The 19,430-nt window shown below is 39.4% G+C and overlaps 1 non-coding gene across 1 annotated transcript; it reads right to left on the bottom strand.

The window, feature by feature from the left end:
• Window positions 1-4,355: 4,355 nt before the first annotated feature.
• On the bottom strand, window positions 4,356-19,202 carry LOC105059846 (uncharacterized protein At4g15545). Its single transcript, XR_012135026.1, has 10 exons — window positions 18,603-19,202; window positions 18,441-18,509; window positions 6,632-6,685; window positions 6,361-6,427; window positions 5,922-5,996; window positions 5,576-5,842; window positions 5,438-5,480; window positions 5,274-5,352; window positions 5,045-5,178; window positions 4,356-4,752 (listed from the first exon to the last, which is right to left on the bottom strand). It is a non-coding gene; the product is annotated as an uncharacterized protein At4g15545 (transcript).
• Window positions 19,203-19,430: the final 228 nt, after the last annotated feature.

The raw sequence follows: 19,430 nt of genomic DNA, 5'->3' as shown, positions 1-19,430 counted from the left end.
AATTCTCCTACTAAATTTTATAATTCAATTTTTTTAGCAAATAAGTTAATTACATAATTCAAAAGATACCATAATTTACGTAAACTTAAGCAAATCAGTTTTACTTGCTACATGAACGGCCTTGCCCCTCATCGGTATCCAAAATGCCAGTCAAATTGATCTCCGAACCCAAGATCTGAAATAATAAGGAAAGATTATGAGCTTCTTAGCTCAATAGGTAACAAATATATTTATAAAACTGATTTAAACCATATTAACATGCAGCTCAATTATATCATACATTATAAGATACTAATCTCTTTAGTATCAAAATCATGATATCCAAAATGCAATCATATGCCAATTTTTCTATAACCTAAAAATCAGTAAATAATATGAAAATCTATTATATATCCAATTTCATAATACTATACTTAAACACCGATATCCAGTTCTTTTAGCTTTATAGTCTCTATTACGGTGCATTTATATCCCTACTGCTTAGGTATCACTGTGATTGCTACTATGGTAGGGATCTCAATATCACTATGATTGCCCCTATAGTAGTGATCTCAATATCACCACAACTATCCCCATGGCAGGGATCTCAATACTCAAGTCTGGACATCTAATATGGTAAGACCAAAAGTTAAGTGATACATGTATCAATACATACATAAGTTTTGTATTTCTTTTCTTTCTGATACAACTTTAATACAACTCTGATATAGTTCTGATATAGTCGTGATATATGTATTTCAACAGACAATAATCACGATTTATCAAGTCTGATCTAATCATAGCATATAATACTATTCATTTCAACTTATAAAATTTAAATCATTAATCAGTTATTCATAATCATAGAAGTCTCCATGCAAAATTCCATATACGATTAAAGCTGAATGCAATCACGGCCATTTATATCATTTCAAAAAGATAAGATAAATTTACATTTAATTCTGCTCAAAAGAACTTCAAGAACATGATAGGGGGGCAGAGGGAAAGAGAAAGGGAGGGGGAGAGAGAGATACACACACAGAAAAAGAGGAATGGAGTGATAGAGAGCCTATCCTCTCTTTCTTTTCTTTTCTTGTTTGATTAGAGGAGAGTAGAATCGGGAGCAAGAGAGGGAGAGAAGAAGAAGAGGAAGGGAGGAGAGCATGGAAGAGAGAGAGAGGTCATGGGAGAGGGAATAAATCTAAAAGAACAAGAGGCATGAAGAAGAGATAAAGAAGGAGACGATGGCGGCGAACCAAGGTGGAGGTGTCAAGAGGGTGTCTAGGAGGATGAGAGGTGGGCACGGTGAGCAGGAGAGATGAGAGGGAGAGGCAATGGGGGGATTTGACTCAAGAAAAGATTGAGAGACTAGAAAAATTTTCTCCTTCCCTATTCTTAGTTTAAAAGGCTATAGGGCACCACCTAAGGAACGGACCCTACTCGATTTGGACCATGACCGGCTCAGTTCACCACAGAACCTATTGCCCAATTAAATGCTTTGAATGAGATAAAATGCCTTAACCAACCCTACCTATCTATTGCTGGAGTTAGGAGAATTCTCAAATAATAACACTAGCTAGACATTGAAGGTGCCTATGGCAACCTATTGATTTTAGTCCCTTTTTCAACAAATTCCTTCTAATTATATTTTACTCTAAAAGCACGCAATGAAAATTTGGTAAATTTAATTTTTCAACATCAGAAAAAAAAATCAGTTGTTGTAAACTTTTCAATTAGCATTATGTTACTAACTTATTAATTTATAAAAGTTGTTCAATTTTGTCACTTTTCACTAAAGTAGCCTAATTGCCGGTTATTGTTGGATAAAAAAGATAACATCGTAGTTTTTCAACTGTAAGATCCAGCATACTGTGGAAGTAGAATCATATCTCAAATCAAAATACCACTTGATTTCATCATGCCTTTTTTTTATGTTTGTTCTTAATTAAGAATGTTGCATATTTGGTTCCTTCATGAATATATTTATACAAATACTTAAAAACTCTCCACCAATTCTTGACTTTAATATCTACATGACATTTAAATTTCAAGAACAAATTGAAGATGTAAGAAGCAACAATCTCAATTTCATCTATAACTGCCATTGGTTTTTTTTTTTTTTGGGGGGGGGGTCTATAAATTAGGTAACCCTTTTCATCTGCTAGCATATATTCATTATATAGCCCCACATATTCTTTACTTTCCATTTCTTACATATGTATTTGGCTATAAAGCGCACATAGGGTATGGATCATATCATCTTACAAGGTAATGCAACAAAGGCTAAGTTTCTTTGTAAGGAATTTTAGCAAAGGTGGAGTAAGATTCGTGATTTAGGATCTTGACTCTAGATCTGTGGCGGCAAGCGGGAGCCACCTCTTCGATAGCACTATACGTTATAGAAAAGGAGCTATAAGTAGTTTGGATAGGTATCACCTTCACCAGGCTAAGACTAAAAGTGGAAAGACATATGATCGAGGGAGAATTGACTACTGTGATTGGCTAGATGCCGGAGTAAGTTAGAGAAGTGGCAATGTATCCACTCCTTCGTGACATATGGTGACTAGTGGGAAATTTTACCTTCATACATATCTAGCATATCTATCGGGAGGTCAATAGTGTCTCAGACTGGATGGCCTCCTATGCAGCAGAGGACATCAGAGAAATCTTCCGGACTGATGTTGCGGATCTACTTATATTGTTTCATGATACTCTTTTTTTCTATCTTTTTCTTATATTTATACTAGACTTGCATGAGTGCTCTATTTTTTTTAAAAAAAGACATCGATATATTTAAAAATTTTATTTTGTAGGATACTTCAAAGTTATCAATACATGATAATGTGGAAAACTCCTCTTCTTTTTTGAAATTCAATCACAGATAAAATTGCCTAAGACAAAGAGGTGAAAAACAATGAAATATATGCCTCAGCCATGATGCACACACATTTGAGAGAGAGAGAGAGAGAGGAGAGAAGGAGAAAGCTACGAACCATGCCTGTTCCTGTGTATGGCCAATGCCCAAAGAGAGATGAGAGTAGGGGAGATCAGAGCTTGGTCGATAGAGTACCAGAAGAAAAGAAGACTCAGAGCCTCCAGCAGAAAGGATCGCAATCCTATATATGCTTTTAGGTTACCAAGCAAAAATAGCTTTATCCAGGAAAACAAGAACGTGCACGGTATGACATTCACCAAGAGAGAAAGCGCAATGGAAAAGGGCGTCATTGGCTTTAATCCTACAAAAATAGATGTGCATGGCTTTCTATCTAGACCTACCATACGTTGAGAAAGTGGGGGTAGTTGAAGGTCACTACTCTGTCTAAACAATCCAATAATATTTACTTGTCATCAAAATCATACACATTTCCAAGCCAATCACTATCAAAAACATGCATTGCTAGGTGAATAAGATTGAATAATTTGATACCAGCATGGTACTTTATCCATATATTGAACAAGATTGATGCTTTTCGCATATGGATTGCTTTCCACAAAGAGAAAACATTATTGGATTTCTGGATTTTTCTTTTTTTCTTTTTGGCTACAAGAATTCCGTGTATGGTTATTAGATAACTAAAGTTTCCATTACACCTAATAATAGCACAAGTTCGAGAAATATCACCATATAGGAGGATAGGAGGGTAAATGTAAGACACCAATGACTTGGTTTCATTCCCACCCTTTCCTTGATTTAAGCTTGGCTTCCTCCATTCCTGGTCCTAAAAGGAGATACATTACCATTCATCCAAGGTTCTTGATCTCATGCATGGGTGCTCGGCTTCCTACCTTTCTGAAGTGGAAACAAGAATTTCCTCTGCAGCCTGCTATGATCCAGATAAGCTAAAATGCGAGCACAAGGCTCATAGATTGTAAATCACTTTTATACTCGTAAGGTGAATCTTGAAGTGATCCAAGGCAGTCCAAACATGTTGTGGAGCCGAAATAAAATTCTTTGCTGCTCACAGACATAAGGCAGGCCGGTTACTTGCGTGAGTTTATATCTGCCATGCATGCCACATAGAAGAGTTCATTGGCTTGCGAAGTTGTTCGCAATAAGCCTGGAGATTTGTGCAATGTAAATAATATAAAATAATTAGACTGTGGTAGGCCTATCAGAAAGCAATCATTGTCTTGCATGAACTTTGATGTCCACCATGAGCTCCTGGAAACTATTGGTGTCCATTGTACCGTGGACCTAAACTGTGCCTTGCAAGGCATTATTATCCTGATCTCCCAGCCACCACACAATTACAGGTTTTGGAGATTTTCTAGAGCACAACATGCAGACATCCTAAACAAACATCAGTATATTAAGCCTTGAAAGGAAGCTTTGCATGTTAAAAGTTAAGCATGAAATAAGACTCCATAAGGTGAGATGATGTTAACCATTACCCAGGAAGCCTTACTACTCTGAAAGAATTTATGTTAACTCAAAATCTAAGTCCCAAGTAGTTAAAAACAAAAAATAGGGACAAAAAAATACAAGACGGATTAAAAATAAGTGGCAAAGAAGAAAATATATGGAAGCAAAAAATAATTGGCAATAACAAAGGAAGGCACACAGTTATTTATAAACAACAAATCCAACAATTATTTGACGGTAGGTGAACCATTTTGTACATGTTGCATAGCCTTTCTTTGTAATTATTGCTTGCAGTGGGCAATTTGGAGCCAGATTCACGGTGGCCTCTGTTCAGCAACCTGAAAACTTATTGCAGTACTATAGCTGTCACCAGAGTGAAAGAGCACCATCGGGCTTTGTTCATATATTACCTGCAAGTTCAAATTAATTGCTGTTAGAATTTTCCATTAAAGAATGACACTCTCGACAAGCAAATTTTCTTGAACATCAACTTATTAAGAAGTTTAAATTGCTTTGCTATAGAAACTCCTCCCAGATTCCCTCTCTTGAAAAAAATATAACCATTTGTGTACATCCATTAGTTCTGAGAAGTTTATAGTCCAGTCAACAAATTGGGAATAAAGTAAACAGGTGCCAGCGCAAGTTCTTATTTTTCAACTTTCAAAAACATATTTCAAGAAAAAAAAATTTAGAGATAAGTACCTGCATGTGCGACCAAAGTTCTCGCGACATCAAGCTAGTGTCTAAGGTAGGTTGCGATTAAGAAGGCCCTTAAAGGAAAGGTAGAGATCCTTGTTCTCTGTACCAAAAATCTCTTCAGACTTTGCCAAAGTTTCCTGCCATCAAGATAAACAATTCTAAACCTCTGTCATACATTACCCATTCACCCAGGTACCCTAATGAACAACTCTCACAGTCAAAGGATGCATACCTCACATGTTTGCGTATGTGCATTGAACTCCTTGATGTTTGCCAAAAAGGCCCCAAACTGTTCATACGAAAGACGGCTCCTGGAGTGCATAGAGAGTAGAATAGTCAAAGATAAAATTTCCCTTGGTGAATACTCTATGACAGATGTCTGGAAGCATCACTGACCTTGCTTGACGAAAAAACTCTTTTCCATCTATACGAGGGCGTCCTGAAACATTACAACCCATATGAACTAACTGCAATTTGATAACATACAAAGTAACAGAAATTACATATATATTCAAGCCTCCTGTAATCATCAACCTGTTAAGGAATGCCTGTGTGGAGGAGGGCTGGTTGCTGAGGATTGCTGACTTGGTGGATACAATGATGATAATGTCAACTGCCCTTCAAAACGAGATTTTGTTGGTGATGTTGTACCAGACAACATTTTGGGCGATGATCCTGCAGTAGAGAATCCTCTAGGAGAACCACCAGTTGATGAGACCTTTGGTGTAGTACTGGGGGTCAGCCGTGGAGTGATGTATGGTGTGATAGAGAAATGATGTCCAGCATGCCTTGATGATGTCACTGTATATGACAAATTTCATCAGCAAGTTAAATTTTTGAAAGTTTAAATACTTCAGCATAATTATGGTCGGATGCATACCATCTTGAGTTGAATCCCCACTTTCTGATGATATGCTCACCAGATCTGATGCAGTGTGACTTGTGAAACCCTCATCTTTGTATCACATGTAAAAGAACAAGAACAAAGACAAAAACAAGTACAACAATCTTTGTATCACATGTAAAAGAACAAGAACAAAGACAAAAAACAAGTACAACATTTAAGCCTTAAGCAAGTAATCTATATAGGCAAACGAAGGTTTCAATACTGGTGGGATGGCAGAATGTCCCAAAGTACCAAGTGTCAGAATAGGGCACTATCCCAAGTGTTGGAATGGGATGAATCAAGAAATGGAACCATCCCAAGTGTTGGTATGCTGGATGTCTCATACCATGGAAAAATCAAGATGGACCCATCCCACAGTATTTAAAAACATTGAGATGAACAAATCAAGAGCTAAAACTAAGATGAATAGTACCTCTCCAAGAAGGAATTCTGGCAACTAGCTCATCAGAGGTCCCTACATCAATTGCTTCTGATTGTTCCTAGGTGACAACCATGATAAGGAGGGAAAACCTTTTAGTAAACATCTCAGTGAAAACAATGACGATTTAGAGAGAGAGAGAGAGAGAAAGAGATCTCAGTGAAGACAATGACGATTGAGAGAGAGAGAGAGAGAGAGAGAGAGAGAGAGAGAGAGAGCATCTAAAAGGATATGTACCAAATAGTTCTAAGTTTGTTAAACTTACAGGCATACTATCATCATGTAGTGACTGAACCAGGTGCCTCTTGAACGTCTCCAACTACAGAAAGAGACATGTTTCAGTCCATTTCATCAGGGAACTAAACAATGACCTCAAACTACTCAGAATGAAGAAATAGAAAAAGATTCTATGCAACACCTGGAGTAACATATTGAAATCCATAATATTCAACAAATAAACTAATATCTACAATTTCTGCAGATTCTTATCTCAGAAGCTAAACTTCATGCGGAGAAAACCACATGGATGGACACAGGAAATAGTGTCCACACTTGCTAGTTCAACATCCCAGCTTCGGGGCCAGGAATTAGAGCATGGGTAGCTAGATTTTTTAAAATAACACAAGGAGAACTGCCACTTAGAATTACCAAGGTCAAACACTTGGGAAGTACTTCTCAAGTTCAAAATTCAAACCCAGAACCTTTTTCCATATAAAGGAGAGATTCAGTATTGTCTTATAGCTCAGCTTGCACAATGAATTCATGTTCAAGTGTTGAAATATTATTTCTGTAATCTAAACCAGTTAGATTTCAAGTATTACAGATAAAGTTGATTTCCATAGGATTATTTCCAAACTGGCAAGGTTTTAAAGGAAGATACAGAAAAACCCATTTGCCGAGCTACTGTGCCCTGGTATAAGCACAGTCATGGAGCTGCTACCGTTATTGTGTTAAGCTGCTGGCATAGCATTTAAAGGGTTATTTCCCCTTCTTGTTTCCCAAAAATGCTCAGAATGGCCTTTTCCACTCTTCAGTAACAGTATTCAAGATTCTGGTCAATCAATTTTAGGGTCTCAATTTCAATATGTGGACCATAGATGCAAATCACATTGTGCAATAGAATCAAATGGCCTAAGATACATCAAATGGAAAATCCTAAATTCCTAATGATATTTAGATGCGACTGCTTCATTTCTTGCATTGATAGAAAGGGTCATGCCTCTCGTTTTCAATTTTTGGAAGTTTGTGACCATCTCACATCATCCATGAAACTATTGCTTTGCTAACAATTGAATATCCAAATTTAGAAGCAATTAACTAAATAGACAGCCATATAAACTCAATTGTATTACAAGATGCTAAAGCAACCTAAGGAACCAACCCATCTTAAAGGTCTAAAATGCACGACCAAAATCTATTTATGTGTAGGCTCAATTTTTCACATCTCAGCCTACCTAAAAAGTTTTGACTTGGATTGCTCCTAATAGAATTTATCTTGGAGAACTGCCAACTATTTTTCCTTTAGAGATAGACCCACTTGCCTGAGGTGTTTAGATCCAAGCAGAATGTACAAAAAGGAAAAAGATTTAATGATGCAAGATTAGGAAAAATAAAAAAAAAAGCAACACTTCTTTATGATGTAAGGTTGAATGAAATCAAAGTTATTTAGGTTGTTTTCTGTTTATTCCATTCTTCCAATGATGGAACTTCCTAAAGGATATAGGGGATAATGAAATCAACAGCCAACTTATTTCCACCAATAACCATACTAAGAAATTTAGTTTTACACCGTGTAAGACTCCACAAGTAGTGGTCCAATGAAACGTTCTTTCATGTAATCCAATTCTGCCACGGCTACCATAAAGGAAATCCAATCACACAATATACTTATCTGGCTGATTGCTACATGTGATATTCAACAAGTGCAACCTCTGTCCCTAGAACCTCACTTATGAGCCTCCAGGCATATGTTTTAACTTTTTAAGTGCCTTGCACCTATGCACGATGCATTGCTGTTGGAGGCACAATTGCTTCTATATAAAAAATGAGTCTACCAGCTTGATCTGCTGACTAGGGAATGGGGACCACTAATATTGGCCTGCACAGTATTCTACTGAATAAATGATGTCTGTTTGTGCTATGTCCTATGCCATGTCATTTGGGCCATCCATAAAAAATTCTTGCTAGGTTCCACCATGTCAACTGGTAGGCCCACCTTAATTCTTAACTTGCATAATGTCTCATCATCGTATGGTCCTTACTGACTATATCATGAGGGAGTAACACTAAGAGAGTACGATCAAAATTCACCATGGTCTAATATGAGAAACTCATTGCCAAGTCATTAGTGACTCTATCATTAATTTTAAGTGGCTTTCACACAATCATTCTTGATCCAAGGATGCTGCATAACAATTAGCATACAGGTATTTGCATCACTTTATTTACTTAACAACATCAAATTACTAGGGTACCATTCTACAAGCAATGGGGACCTTAGTCATTCTAATACTATACCATATGTTGGTCAATCATAGAATGCCAAACTGTCCCGAACCGTCCGGTTTGGAGCATGCCGAACCATACCAACAGCCTACAGTACAGTTCGGATGTTCGATTCAGAATGCCAGCAAAAACAAATCGAGGGAAAAGAAAAGAGAGGAAGAGAGAGAGAGAAGGAGAGCAAAGGAGAGGAAGGCTGGTGGTGGCCCTCCGAGGCTTCACCCTCGGAGAGAGGAGAATAGAGAGAGAAACAGAGGGGGAGGGAGAGGAATGGACAGAGTGAGAGATGATAGGGAAGCCACTAGAGGACAGCCAAGGTTCCTGAATGGTGGAAATTGGCCTCACAGTATCGTAGAAGCAAAATAGAGACAAGCCATCCTTGTTTCATGCATAAAATTTTTTTACACATTCACAATAATATCCGCGCCGACTTCACTATGAACGCGTAATAAAAATTTATGCATGAAACAAGAGCAGGTCACCTTGTTTTGACCCCACGATGCCGTGGGATCGATTTCTATCATCAGGGGGCCTCGACGACCCTCCGGTGGCCTCCCCGCCTTCCTTTTTCTTTGTCCATTCCTCTCCCTCCCCCTCTCTTCTCGATCTCTCTCTCTCTATTATCCTCTCTCAAAGGAGGGCGGAGCCCTAGAGGCCTCTGCAGCTCTCCGATGGCCACCATCAGCCGCCCTTTCCTTTCCTCCCTCTCCATCACTCTAACCCTCTCTCTCATTTTCTTTCTGCTTCTTCCTCTCCCCTGCTTTGGTTTCCATGTTGGTTCGGATCCGATATGGTCCGATACGAGGGCATACCAACCTGTATCGCCAACCAACTGGCACAGGGTCTAGTTTCGAGTCAGCAAACCTTGCATCAATATGTTAGCTTTGCACTTTAAGGGTTGGACCTACTTTGAGTGGTTATTAAGCCAAAATGGAAACAAGGTCCACAATCTCAATACAAGATATCACGTCAGTACATTACTAGTTCTGCATGGTATGGTTATTTTGATGTAATATGCATCCCATACCAAGATAGCTCTTGATCTCTCTTTTTTGCTCACTTTTTATCATGATACCACTTGAAGCTGGACAGTACGGGTTGGCACGGTATGATATGCACTCTAGGTTCAGGCTATGCAGGATAGATCCACTTAATTCAAACCAATTTGACTCATAGATTAAATTGAACCTTGATACCGTACTGTATCGGTACCTTATTGATATAGTATGGTCATATAGGTTGGCGTGGGGGACCTTGGGTGAAACCAGAGCACGTTGTTGACGTCTAAATTGATCAAAATAAATCAAACAAATAAACATACTTAACATAATGCAAAGAAGTATATATGAGAAAACTATATTAATTTGTAGCAAACTTGACCTAGCTCACCAATCCAACTATAACCCTTATTTTATACTTTGACGACGTAGATCTATCATGGGCAATTAAGCATGCAGCCTGGTGATTGCATACTTCCATCGCTCTTCTGTTTGAAGGAGGTTCCACATTTGAAGCTTGGGAGGTATTTCTCCTGTTGTTGGAGATGGATAACTCTTACATCATTTCTATGAAATGCTTAGCAGCATTCCCACCATTATTCTCCACAAAAAGGATCCAGCAGCCCTGATAAATAGTTGGTTTGACCTCCCCATGCAAGGCCTTACTATATCTACAATGACCCAGCCAACCTGGTGTGGACATCTCAACCTTACCTAAAAAAAAAATGGTCCGACAAGATCCACATTTGGATAAAGCCAATGACTTAGTTACGCTAGCATAACTAATATGGCCTTGTAATACCCGGTCCAGCTAGGCTGATTTTGGACTGAAGTTAGCAAGCCTTGCTGATTTCAATTCAAAATTTGAAAAAAAAAAATGGATTAGAAAAGGGGAGATTGTGATCCCCTGCCCGATCCTCACCGTGGGGAGATAAGGCCACCAAATAGTGGCTAGTCTAGATGCCCTGGGCTGGTACGAACAGCAAAAAGCCGTTGAAGGCTAGTGCGAACAGCTGATGGGCATTGGAGGTTCTTGCAACCAGCGAACAACCATCCCTATCCATCTGTGAGGCCAAGTTCATCTCCTTTGGTATCACCCTTTAAATGCCCCTCCTCCTCTATGATTGAGCATCACCAAGCCTTTCCCTCCCTTCTTCCTCCTCTTCGATAGCCGACATGCAACCATAGCTAAGCACAGCTACCCAAAAACCCCTCCTCTCAAAAAATCCCACCATTGCTCTATTTTTCAGTCTGGTTGTGTGCCCTTAAATCGCTAGAATCCGCTACCATCGATCAAGATCCACCATCTCCGTTGTTTGCTAGTGAGCCTCCTTTCCTCACCCTCTTCCACTTCCTCTCAAATGGAGCCCAAACCCTCCAATTTTCAACCGACCAAACACCCTGTTCCATGGTGTTTCTTTTAGGATTCGGCCATTTTTGTTGGCCACCACTACCGCCGGCTGCCTTGGTTGGTCGGTGACCCACCCCGCCACCATGGCTTGATGACCACTAAGCCTCCCTCTTCTCTTCTTTTCCTTCCCTTTCTTTCTTTCCTTCACTTCCTCTCTTTTATCACCCTCTTCTATTTCCTTTCTTCATGCCCATTCCTTCATTAATTAATTATTTATTTAATTCCTATACTTTGTACTCGTTAATTTCTATTCTTTGATCCGTATCCAGATATTGCGAGCATCAACAAAACAAACCTCGACTCTGATCTAACCCAGACCAATTCTCTCTCTACTTCTATCGATTTACCCAGACCGAGCCTAATCTTCTTTAATTAGGTCAATTTCCCATTAATTGATGAATTGGAACTAACTTAGGGATTTTAATTTGATTAGGTAGAAATGCACATCCTGATAGTAAAGAGGCTTGATTGCGACCGGATCCTTTGCATACAGGTAACCATGAACTCCATCTAATCACATATACTAGATAATTATTAAGATCCAAGTGTTGGTTGAGACCCCTGGGTATTAGGCTGAATTCGATGGTCTGGATTAGAATCTACTGTGAGATAAATCAAGCTATCTGGCTATCTGCTACTTTTATTAGCCTAATAAGATGTTTAATTATATTAGGTTTTGATTATTATTCCTGGTTGGTGAACTTTCACAAAATTCTAGGATGAAAATTATAAGTTACCTCTACCCCTAGTGTATTTAATCCTGCACATGATCTAATTTGAACAATTATCTATTTTGATCGTATTCTATTTAAATTAAGTATCATATATGCTCTACATAAAAATGCTTATAAAATGTTAAATTTACAGGATATACTTAGATATGAATTGTATTTCATTAAATGTGTTACATGTCGGTTTCACTACTCTCTAGTCCAACTATAATCACATGGATTGAGGATCTAGTCTCTTTCTGGGCCTCTAGTGAGGCAATCATTGGCGTATGCCAGCTGATGATGTATTGTAATCAGGAACTAATTTTCTTTCAGATCTAGCCAGACGAGATTGATCACTGACACATGCTAATGGGAGCATGTTTCTCCGTGTGATATCAGAACAAGTTTTCCTTCCGAACCTCCAGTGAAACGATCACTAGTGCATGACCGACGGATGACATATCGTAGTCAGGATCCAGTCTCTTTCGAGGCTAGCCATAGACTTATTGTGGCCATAGTTAGTGGGACTAGGAGAGTGAGAGTGGATGATCGCTCCTTGATTGTTTGAACTTTAAAAAATATATTTTGATCAAATGCATATTTTGATTCTATGTTGATTGATATGACATTTTTTTATACTCATTGCAACATTTTTATGAAAAATCATAAAATCTGAAATTTTATTTTTTCATACAAAATATTTAATTAAACTAGTGGTTTTAATAACTTACTGAACCCGTAAAAGCTTATTTTTTTAAGATCCAAAAGATCTTATACAGCTTGATAGAGCAGTGAAGAGCATGGAACTTTAGACGTAATTTACTTAGTTTGATTTTTGAATAAATATTGATTTATCCTTATTTGTCTTTGTGAACCATTTTTACTGAATAAATGCATTAGAAGTTTGCTTTTATTACCACTACCTGAGATTGACATGAATATATATGCATAAGAAGGTAGGCTTTGCATACTTGGTGAGGCTAAACCCTAGAGATATGTGGCCATTTGTCATGCCTCCATCTTGGGCCGTCGGGTCAAGATATGATAGGCCCTTGCTAAATACGAACATACACACATATACAAAAGGAAAAAAATAATAAACCAAAGAGGGACTCGACTAGAAATCACTCCTCTCTCTCTTCTTGCCCGGATCTCCATTTGTCATCTATTATTTAGTCACCTAGAATAATCCCTTCAACTTCGTTATATTTCCCTTGATTCCCCTCTATCTAATTCCTACACTCATCCGGTTTCATCTCACCACATGCATGAGAGAGAGAGAGAGGAGAACTCCATAACACATTAATCGAATCAATTTTTAACCAACTACCCTATGTCTTAATGTCAAAACTCCCACCAGCTCTATAACAACCTATGATGCATGCCGAAAGCCCTCCACCTTTTGGTTCTTGATCCCTAGTTTCTCTTGCATCAAACTCTATAACCAAAGGCCTCAAAAAGTGAAATAAAGGTCAAGAAAAAACCACCAAGGATTAAGAAGATGTCATGGATGCATTAAAAATTGTACTAGAATAAAATCAAAGGTCGATGCCCCATGATTCATGCCAAACTTATTTGAAATCAAATCTATATAGTTTCATGAGTTAGATATTTGATCCACAAGTATCCAAAAGTCTTATCTTTGAACTAGATATTGACCTTTTGTTTTTAGGTCAAGTCCTAGCCAAAAGGAGCAGTCTAGTACACATCACATCTAAAGATGGCATCACTATAGTATGCACAAATGGAATTTGAGCTTTAAATCACTTCCATTGCATCCAACATTGATTTCATTTTCTAATAAATTCTGAATAATCGCAATCAGAGATTGGATGAGGAAGATATTGCCTCTTTAGTAAAGACTGTCATTGTTGACAAAATTCAAGATAATTATGCATATGTCATTCCTGGACCAACTCAAATTAATGATGATTTTTTATATATATATTGTTGGTTTTTTCTTACTTATCTATCTAGATAAAAGAAGGGTGTCCCGGAGCACAAGGCTCCAGCCACTACAGGGTCTAGGGAGGTAAGATGTAAGCAGCCTTACCCCTACATCCGAAGAGATTATTTCTATATTTCGAACTCCTAACACTCAAATCATAGTGGAGCAACCTTATAATTGGATCGAGGCCTGCCCTCACTTCTCCATCCAGAAATAGTTGTTAATTAAGTTAGAAGTCTTACTAGACTTAGGAAGAATTGCTTTTGTTATTATCACTTTTTTAGAATAATTATATCCATATGAAACTAGAAAATTCTGTGAGCCATAGGAGCCCCTCACCGTACTCTCTCAATTTTTGTGTCATTAATAGAACAAACAAGATTTTCTTTTGGTAATTTGTGTGTCTCTCTTGTGTGGTGGATTCTGCACATCCTATAGTGGCTTTTAGTGCGTGTGCTGGTGGATTTTGAGGAAAGTCAATAGTGAGTTGCTGAATTCCGGCAAGTCATGGCAAACTTTGTAAACCTTGAGTTTGTAAGCATCAACAAAGAACTCTGATAGTGAGATATAGCTACTAGTTATTGCTAGTTAACCTTTTTAGTTCCTTCCAAATTTCATTTCTAGTTCTAGTTCTTCCTCTAATTAGTTCTAGTTTGATATTAGTTTCTTTTTCCTTTCTATTTCAGTTCTATCACTCTGAAGCTCCTCCCCACCTATGGCAACCACTGTCATAATCTTTAGAAACCAGTCATGGAATTCCATCCCATGACTAGCAACAACAAAAGAGAATGGTTAGGTGCTCTCTAGAAAACTTTGTTTCCTATTTTTTTTTTTTTTATGCAACTCTCCAATTAAAACACTATGAAGGTTTGAAAATTCTTAATCCTCTTCTTAAGTTCTAGTGGTGGAATTTTTCCTTTTTTCATTTCCTGATTTCCCCCTCTTTTCTGCTCCATTTTTTTCTTCATTTTTTTTCTTCAAGGCTGATAATGGGCCAGCTATGGCTTACATTGCCTTGTTTTGACGATTTCATATCTGAGAGGTCATCTTTTATTTTGTGAGACCTGGATCTTGAGAATATGGGCCGGCATATTCTAATGGCTCTCTAAACTTGGTCCCTTTTATGCTAAAACAAAAGCTAGGAGTGTTATTTTAAGAAGCCTCTAAATTGAAAGGCGTGGTTTCAATGGGATAACTGTTAGACTGGTTTTGCATGAACCCTATGCTACTAACGTTTTGGTTTTAGATGACTGGAGTTCACCAGAAATCCAATTTCCACAGATTACAAGAAAACTGAAATCTTCCAGACAACAATGAATTAAAAGACAGCTGAACCTCATTGGCAACAATGCCCAAACAAAGACTAATTGATAGGCCATGAATGAAAAGGTACTAAACTACATGGCCAAAATGATTTAAAGACAAAAATCTTCTGAAGAACAGTCTATCATAAGCTAACTAATACATCTGACAATATTGCTGAATTGAAGAAGACTACGAGTTCTATAACAGCACACTAACAATAGCCCAACTTCATAGTTTGAACTAAAGGCATATTTCTTATCAAACAACAATGTTATCCAGCCCTCAGCCCTCAAAAACATGTGATTGCAGAATGATGCAAAGAAAATTTGTTTCTGTTGACTGATACAAAGATTTGTCCCCTGACAATGTGATGAAAGAAGCTTTAGTTCTTCTAACATTTAAAGGAATTCAAAGACCTTGATCATATAAAAGAACTAAGAGGATAATTAGTTCCATAAACTAAAATATGATCTCCTCCATGGAGCCCTCTCTCCCCCCTCACTCTGCCTCTGCCTCCCTCTCACTCTCCCTCTTCCTCTATCTCCTTCTCTCTCCCCTCCCCTCACTGATTTCTCAAACTGAGGGGTAGAACCATGTCGGTCCCCCACTGGTACAGCTCGGTCACCCTGAATTGGGCAGTTCAGGATGGTACCACCAACCTTGACTATTATCATCATATCTACTGATGAACACGTTTGATTGAATGGACTTCTTTCACAACCAGCAAAATTATCCTTCCACAATGTGTGCCAAGTGCACATAATTTGACTACCATTTTTTTGGTAATATTACATAGTTAAAATGCTCCACTTATCCCATCCACCATATACTACAACCAGATAACTAATTTACAAACATTATGTAGTGCTTCTCCTACATTAACAAGCAATATCCATGATCCACCACAAGTTGAAGAGCAAGTGTTAAGAATACATATGGTATTCTACTGCATGCTCTACAATCTACACCATGGAAATTCTATCACTAGTATCATACCACCCTTAATTATAGTATTGGTCTCCATTTGGGTTACATGCATTATGAAATCTTTCTAATAGCTGCTCTCCACAAAGCAAACTATGGATCTTAAACACAGTTGTCGGTCAAGAGGACTTATCTGGAAAAGAAAGAACCTGAAGTAAATTATTTGGGATTTCACACCAAATTCACCTGAATTTTGTCCGCAGACCAAAATATTCGAGTTCATGAGAATCCTCAAGTGTCCACCTTAAACTGATTGTTGCATTTCGGTCCACATGCATCAAACAAGTTTCTTGCATAGCTTAAGGAATCCGTGCAGCACACGTATACTGAATTTTCCTCTCTTGCCTTTTATTGGCACCCACCCTATTGTTGAAATCTTAAATTCTTCAATGTGTACTTTGAAACAGTCACCGATACATAGATTTAGACTCTTATGGAGCAAACATTCATTTTTTACCATAATTTTACCATGGCAGTGTCAAAACGAAAAATATGGTCACCTTTAATATGCCATATCTAATGTAGTATTTTTGTTTATCTAAGTAACTAATTGAATTGAGATACTTTTATAACCTTCACTTGCAATAATATATCTTTCTTTCCTTTTCTTAAAGAGAGATTCACCTAGGCCTCTTTGAGGCTTACACCTCATCTAAAGGAGAGTTTGCACAAATTTTTGAAATGAATAGATGACTTTGCCTCAAACAATGAGATTCAGTTAGTTTGCAAATTATTGAGTGGTAATGCTCACAGCACCCCCCCACCCCCACCCAAACAAGACATGCACCCTATGAACGTGTAGCAACTAAATTCCTAATTCATCAATCATCTGAGCCCAACAAAAGTATGATTTGACTAAAATGATGTGTACACAACCTCCAGTTTTGAGCATACGTTCAACAAAGAGATATCATCACCTCCATTAATACTGAATATAGTCTAAAAAAATTTACCCTAGGCATCACCCAAGTAACTCAGTTCCTTCTATCTAAATTTTCGCTATCTTGGGCAAGCCATTTCTACATGATATACCTATACCCATCCCTTATTGCAACCCAGACAGCGATGAAAAAACAAGTTGCATCTTCCCCCCACTTCATCCCAAAGAAAAATAAAGAAAAAAATAAAAAAGAAATTCTGCAGGTCAGATATTGAGAATCCATGCCTGCTTCTTTATTATTTGGTGGAACAGGATCGCCTCTACTGTTGAGAACCATGCAATCCGATCAAGCCTAGAAAATATAAACTCGCATATCATGCACTGTTGGGGAATACCCACCGACCGACCGACTGCCGGAAGGACCGACCGACCGACCGACTGCCGGAAGGACCGATTGGCGGTCGTAGCGACCGACTGACGGATGCCATCACCGGCTAATTATCGGCTCACGACCGACTGAGGATATGTCGGACGCACCTTTTCTGACCGACTGAGCCCAGAGGTCTGATTGCTGACTCATGTAAGACTCCCCGATCATCGGAGGGGCCCGACGCCACTCAGCTGGCCACCGACTTAGGGTCGGTCGGCTCCTCCAATCGCCGTACAACCGCCAGACCTTGTCAGTTCTGACAGCGACATGCGGCACGGCCATCTAGGGGCATTGTCCCGCCGAGGGCATTGTCAACCCTGGTGATTTGACGGCCACACGGCGACGTGAAACTTTCACGGCGGCTCTGACAGCCTACAGTGAGTTGACAGTTCCTCACTTGTCTGCACCATTAATGACGACGCCATACCGTGCTCCACTATATAAACCGGGGAAGGCAACAGTGCAAAGGATCCGCTCCATCGCTCCCACTTCTCGACTTCGAAACCACAGGCTCACTCCTCTCTCCCTCTCTCTCTCTCTCGATCGAGCTCTCTGTCTTCATTTCACTGTTGCCCAGTCACCTCTCTGACTTGACCGTCGGAGGGTCCCCGCCGGAGCCGCCTCCGGTCAGTGCGGACTTCTCGTTTTTGCAGGTGCACGCTCCCCGGCGATCGGGCGACGAGGCGATTGGCCGCAACATGCACCATTCCTTTTCATCTTTCCAATGGAATCCTATTTCTCTATCATACAAAGTGCTACAGCCATGCAGCGTCAAACAGCTAATACTATGCATTGTGCTAAATTAATGCAACCGAAATGATGCACGAGAGAGCTCCCAACCAATCATTGAGAAGTTAGCATTCCTTTAAACGATGGATTGCAACAAAATAAAAAAGATCACACCTTTGCCAAATCCCTCCCGAGTTTCTTCGAAGTCAACGCCAGCATATCACGTTCCTTAGAAAGTTTAGCCTTCAATCAAATAGAAGAAAAAAAGGGAATAACAACCAATTAAAGCGAAAGGCCAGTCAGAGAATTCAATACAGGACCAATTAAAGGGCTTACATTCTCCTCGAGAGCAGCCCGGAGGCGGGCGTCGGAATCATGGACCTTGCGATCGAGGTGGTCGAGCCTGTCCTGGAGCTCGGAGATCAACCGATCCCGCTCCGAGATCTTCTGACGCAGCCGGCGGGCCTCGTCCTCGAGCCTCGTGACCCGAGAGGCGATCGCCATGGAGGTGATCTTGCGGGCGACGTCCAGCTGCTCGTAGGGGTCGGTGGGGATCACCGAGAGGATCTCGTCCGGGAGGTGGAAGTCCGCGCCGTTCTGCGCCATCACCCACGCGAAGAGCAAACCCTAATCCTATCTCTGGATCGAATAGACGGCTAGGGTTAGGGGTTCGGTTAGAAGAAGGTGGTGGCGGAGATTCTTTTTTCCCGGCGGCGTTGGGGTCAGACTTGGAAGGGAGATCGCCCACTGTGAGAAACGAGGGTGGGGGGTGGATTGTTGCAATAAGGGGGGGTGAGAATAGCGACTCCTTTCCGTTATGATTGTTTTCACGTTGCAGTTGGAGCTGCTGTCCTTTTCCCGGGAGAATCCGGTGTACCATCCATGACAAGGAACAGCAGCCGGCTCCGGAGTCCGGCCCCCAATCCTGTGAAGGATTTTGGGTGCGGATTGAGGCTTTTCAGGCTCCAAAGTAACTTGCTCTAATAGTGTTTATTCACTGATCATATAACTTGTGGAAGTAAATTACTTGTACTGGGATTATTCTACTATTAAGTACTTGCACAGGGATTATTCTACTATTTGCGGCACCATTGATTAGTGTAAAGTTCTTACCAAAAAAAATTAGTGTAAAGTGAGAGAAATTCATTTAAAACATCCCTTAAA

Source organism: Elaeis guineensis, chromosome 10 (genome assembly GCF_000442705.2).
Source record: "Elaeis guineensis isolate ETL-2024a chromosome 10, EG11, whole genome shotgun sequence".
NCBI classification, from domain to species: Eukaryota; Viridiplantae; Streptophyta; class Magnoliopsida; order Arecales; family Arecaceae; genus Elaeis; species Elaeis guineensis.
This window is presented reverse-complemented; position numbering and strand designations above follow the sequence as displayed.